The sequence below is a fragment of the Moschus berezovskii genome, chromosome 1, assembly GCF_049115385.1.
Source record: "Moschus berezovskii isolate FMDL1 chromosome 1, NW_MosBer_1.0, whole genome shotgun sequence".
NCBI lineage: Eukaryota > Metazoa > Chordata > Mammalia > Artiodactyla > Moschidae > Moschus > Moschus berezovskii.
In genome coordinates, this window is record NC_142460.1 from 15,493,238 (window position 1) to 15,499,530 (window position 6,293).

The following is a 6,293-nucleotide window of genomic DNA, read 5'->3' on the forward strand; positions in this document are numbered from 1 at the left end:
TAATTCACCAGAAGAATTGATGCTTTTGAACTGTGGTGTTGGAGAAGACTCTTGAGAGTCCCTTGGACTGCAAGGATATCCAACCAGTCCATCCTAAAGGAGATCAGTCCTGGGTGTTCATTGGAAGGACTGATGCTGAAGCTGAAGCTCAAATACTTTGGCCACCTGATGCAAAGAGCTGACTCATTTGAAGAGACCCTGATGCTGGGAAAGATTGAGGGCAGGAGGAGAAGGGGACAACAGAAGATGAGATGGTTGGATGGTATCACCAACTCAGTGGAGGTAGGGTTGAGTAGACTCTGGCAGTTGGTGAAGGACAGGGAGGCCTGGTGTGCTGTGACTCATGGGGTTGCAAAGAGTCCGACACAACTGAGCGACTGAACTGAATTCCCAGTTTGTTTCTTAATGAAATATTCATATCAAGTAATGCTGTATGAATTTTCTTTTGAAAATACTTCTGTGTGCAGGTTCTGTATCAGTACCTCTGTACGTGGGGCCCCAGAGGGTACTGATAGCGCTGAGAGGCCTTTCTGGTTCGTTTGGGACAAAGCTTGCTTTGGACATAGAAGAGCAATTCAGTTCAGTCACTCAGTCGTGTCCGATTCTTTGCGACCCCATGAATCACAGCACACCAGGCCTCCCTGTCCATCACCAACTCCCAGAGTTCACCCAAACTCTTGTCCATTGAGTCGGTGATGCCATCCAGCCATCTCATTCTCTGTCGTCCCCTTCTCCTCCTGCCCCCAATCCCTCCCATCATCAGAGTCTTTTCCAGTGAGTCAACTCGTCGCATGAGGTGGCCAAAGTATTGCAGTTTCAGCTTTAGCATCACTGCTTCCAATGAACACCCAGGATTGATCTCCTTTAGAATGGACTGGTTGGATCTCTTTGCAGTCCAAGGGACTCTCAAGAGTCTTCTCCAGAACCACAGTTCAAAAGCATCAATTCCTCGGCGATCAGCTTTCTTCACAGTCCAACTCTCACATCCATACATGACCATGGGAAAAACCATAGCCTTGACTAGACGGACCTTGGTTGGCAAAGTAATGTCTCTGCTTTTTAATATGCTGTCTAGGTTGGTCATAACTTTCCTTCCAAGGAGTAAGCGTCTTTTAATTTCAGGTGTTCTATAAAATATGAATAACTGAGGAGCATTATTATTTTCTAACAGTGTTTCTTGCCACTCTAAAAATGATGTCATAGAAGGAAAATGAAAGATAGGACAACTCATAATTTTCTTTCAGTCCATCTCTACTCACTGGGAAGCTGAATGTGAAGTGCTGGTAGAATGTGCGCGTGTGAAGAAATATAAGCAGTTTGGTCAGTCTTGTGTGGCATTGATACTCTTTTGGTGAGAATGAAATGCACACACATGTAAGGGCTATGAAGTATGAATTGTGTGATTTTGGTGACTGCAAATGCAAGTTAAATGCTCTTATATTTGCATTTAAAACTAGCATTGTACAGTACAATGATGAATGGTAACATTCATGCTGATGCTTGAAATTTTAAATTTTCCTTTACTTAAAATGACATTATATGTCAAATGAAAATACACATTGATAAATTGAGGCAGATGCTGTGGAAGAAAGGTAGAATCTTTACATACATGCAGGGGGAATATATATATATATATATATACACATACACACATACACATATACAATGAACATAGGGGTTAATATATCTTTTTAAATTAGTGTTTTTTTTTCCTCAAGAGAGTACCAGAAGTGGCACTGCATGATCATATGGTAGTTCTATTTTTAATTTTTTAAGCAATCTCCATACTGTTTCCATAGTGTCAGCACCAATTTACTTTCCCACCAACAGTGTAGGAGGGGTTCCGCTTCCTCCACATTCTCACTAGCACTTGTTATTTGGGTCTCTTTTTGATGAGAGCTGTTCTGACAGGTGCAAGGTGCTGTCTCATTGTGGTTTTGATCTATTATTTCCCTGATGATTACTAGTGTTGATCATCTTGTCATGTGTCTGTTGGACATCTGTATGTCTTCTTTGGAAAAATGTCTATTCAGGTCTTCTGCCCATTTTTTAATTGGGTTATTATGTTTTTTAATATTGAGTTGTCTGGGTTCTTTGAATGTTTGGGATATTTACTCCTAATCAGGTATATCCTTTGCAAATACCTTCTCCCATTCATTTGTTGTTCAGTCACTAAGTCGTGTCCGACTCTGCTACCTCATGGACTGCAGCACTCCAGGATTCCCTGTCCTTCAGTGTCTCCTAGAGATTGCTCAAATTCATGTCCATTGAGTTGACGATGCCATCCAACCATCTCATCCTCTGTTGCCCCCTTCTCCTCCTGCCCTCAATCTTGCCCAGCATCAGGGTCTTTTCCAGTGAGTTGGCTCTTCACATCAGGTGGCCAAAGTATTGGAGCTTCAGCACCAGTCCTCCCATTCAGCAGGGTGCATTTTCATCGAGTTTCCTTTGCTGTGTAGAGGTTTTCAGTTCAGTTTTTAGTTTTCAGTTTAGGTTTTCAGATGTAGTCATATTTATTTATTTTTGCTTTTCTTTTTCTTGCCTGAAGGAGATACATTTAAAAAAAATCTTACTAAGACTGATGTCAGAGTGTACTGCCTATGTTTTCTTCTAGGAGTTTCAGATCTTATATTTTAAGTCTTTAATCCAGTTTCCATTTATTTTTGTATATGGTATGAAACAGTCCTCTTTGTCTCTTTTTGCAATTTTTGCTTAACGTTTATTTTGTCTGATGTAAGTATAGCTATCCTAACCTTCGTATGGTTTTCATTTGCATGGAATATCTTTTCCCACCCCTTTAATTTGTCACGTATTCAAATTTCACCTTTTAAAAATATGTTTAATAGAATTATGATTGGCTTTGCTTCATTGACTATGCCAAAGCCTTTGACTATGTGGATCACAATAAACTGTGGAACATTCTGAAAGAGATGGGAATACCAGACCACCTGACCTGCCTCTTGAGAAACCTGTATGCAGGTCAGGAAGCAACAGTTAGAACTGGACATGGAACAACAGACTGGTTCCAAATAGGAAAAGGAGTACGTCAAGGTTGTATATTGTCACCCTGCTTATTTAACTTCTGTGCAGAGTACATCATGAGGAACGCTGGGCTGGAAGAAGCACAAGCTGGAATCAAGATTGCTGGGAGAAATATCAATAACCTCAGATATGCAGATGACACCACCCTTATGGCAGAAAGTGAAGAGGAACTCAAAAGCCTCTTGATGAAAGTGAAAGAGGAGAGTGAAAAGTTTGGCTTGAAGCTCAACATTCAGAAAACTAAGATCATGGCATCTGGTCCCATCACTTCATGGGAAATAGATGGAAAAACAGTGGAAACAGTGTCAGACTTTATTTTTTTTTTGGGCTCCAAAATCACTGCAGATGCTGATTGCAGCCATGAAATTAAAAGACGCTTACTCCTTGGAAGGAAAGTTATGACCAACCTGAATAGCATATTAAAAAGCAGAGACATTACTTTGCCAACCAAGGTCTGTCTAGTCAAGGCTATAGTTTTTCCCATGGTCACGTATGGATGTGAGAGTTGGACTGTGAAGAAAGCTGATCACCGAAGAATTGATGCTTTTGAACTGTGGTGTTGGAGAAGACTCTTGAGAATCCCTTGGACTGCAAGAAGATCCAACCAGTCCATTCTAAAGGAAATCAATCCTGGGTGTTCATTGGAAGGACTGGTGCTAAAGCTGAAGCTCCAATACTTTGGCCACCTCATGCGAAGAGTTGACTCACTGGAAAAGAGTCTGATGCTAGGAGGGATTGGGGGTGGGAGGAGACAGGGATGACAGAGAATGAGATGGCTGGATGGCATCACCGACTTGATGGACATGAGTGTGAGTGAACTCCGGGAGTTGGTGATGGACAGGGAGGCCTAGCATGCTGTGATTCATGGGGTCGCAGAGAGTCGCTCACGACTGATCGACTGAACTGAACTGAACTGAGACTTATCTACAGCTTCCTGATTCTTTTTACTAATGCTGATACACTTTCTTTTAGGTTTTTAACATGTCTATGAAATGCTAATTAAGAAAATTTATTGAAGTATAGTTGATTTATAATGTATTAATTTCTCCAGTTCAGCAAAGTAACTTAGTTATACATATACATATATTCTTCTTCATATTCTTCTCCATTATGGTTTGTCACAAGATATTGAATCTAGTTTCCTGTGCTATATAGTAGGACCTTGTTTATCCATTCTATATATAATAGTTTGTATCTGCTAATCCCAAACTCCCAATCCATCCTGCCCCCTTGGCAACCACAAGTCTGTTCTCCATACCTGTGAGTCTGTTTTTGTTTTGTAGATAGGTCGATTTGTATCGTATTTTAGATCCCATATATGAGTGATACCATGATATTTGTTTCTTCTCTGTCTGACTTACTCCACTTAGTTTTATAACCTCTAGGTCCATCCATGTTATCGCAAATGGCATTATTTCATTCTTTTTGATGGCTGAGTAATATTCCACTTTATATATGTACCTCATTTTCTTAATCCATTCATTTCTTGATGGATATTTAGGTTGTTTCCATGTCTTGGCATGAAGGTACTGTTGTACATAGTACTGCTATGAACATAGGGACACATATGTCTTTTCAGATTAGAATTTTATCTGAGTATATGCCCAGGAGTGGGATTGCTGGATCATGTGGCAACTCTAGTTTTTTGAGGAAACTCCATACTGGTTTCCATAGTGACTGCACCAATTTACATTCCCATCAACAGTGTAAGAAGGTTCCCTTTTCTCCACACCCTCTCCAATTCTGATACTTTAAAAAATCCATAGTAGGAACATACACAGAACAATTTGAGTTCTGCAGTAATTAATAATAATAGGAAGTGGTTATTCCCTTTATCTCTTTTGTAAAGTACATTATTCCTTCAAATATCAGGAATTACTTATTGCTATGGTTTGAATGTTTGTGTTCTCCCCAATTTATAGTTGAAATCCTAATGCTTGATGTGATGGTATTGGGAAATAGGGGTCTCTGGGAGAAGACAGAGCCCTTATGAGTAGCATTAAAAGTGACCCCACAGAGCTCCCTGGCCCTTGCCACCATGTGAGGACACAGGGAGAAGCCTGTCTCTGAACCTGGAAGCTCTCACTAAACATAGACTCTGCCATGATCCTGGACTTCCCAGCCTCCAGAACTATGAAAAATAAACTTCTGTTGTTTATAAGCCCCCCAAGAATGTAATGTTTCATTATGGCAGTTTTATTGGACTAACACATTTAAGTAAAATAATTTGTAGTGCACTGATAGTATTCTACAAATAAAGGCAAAAAGGTATACACAGGGCTGTGGACAATTAGGTAACAGTTATTTTATAACTAAGAAATCTAACAAATTTATAAGATTATATGGAAATGAATATTGCCAAGAGAGAATTAGAAAATGAATGTTACTAGGAAACTAGTCGGAGAAGGCAATGGCAACCCACTCCAGTACTCTTGCCTGGAAACTCCCATGGATGGAGGAGCCTGGTGGGCTGCAGTCCATGGGGTCGCTAAGGGTCGGACACGACTGAGCGACTTCACTTTCACTTTTCACTTTCATGCATTGGAGAAGGAAATGGCAACCCACTCCAGTGTTCTTGCCTGGAGAATCCCAGGGACGGGGGAGCCTGGTGGGCTGCCGTCTGTGGGGCCGCACAGAGTCGGACACGACTGAAGCAACTTAGCAGCAGCAGCAGGAAACTAGTAAACACAAGGAAACTGTTAAACACAAAGGCAGAGACTGCTCTTGCCCACCTGATACTCCTTTTCTCTTAATGATTGAACCTCGGTGCTGTGCTGTGCTTAGTAGCTCAGTCGTGTCAGACTCTTTGGGACCCTGTGGACTGTAGCCTGTTAGGCTCCTCTGTCCATGGGGATTCTCCAGGCAAGAATAGTGGAGTGGGTTGCCATGCTCTGCTCCCAACCCAAGGATCGAACCCAGGCCTCTTGCATTGCACATGGATTCTTTACCATCTGAGTCACCAGGGAAGCCAGACTGAACTTTTCCATTGTTGAAATAACAATGTACTCAGCTATAAACAGCATTTAAAAATCTCCCTGTCACAGAAATACCTAATGTGAGTGGAAGTCCTTATATGGGGAACTATGTAAATTCTGTAACCTATTTTCTTAAACTTCTATCTTAAGAGAGTCTAAATTTTAAACCAGGTAGAGCGAAAAGGGTTTCATCTCTCATGCCGCATTTCATCTTGCTGTGATTACTTCTATCAATGTCTGTCTTTTCTAAAATGTGTACACTCTCTGAGGACAGGG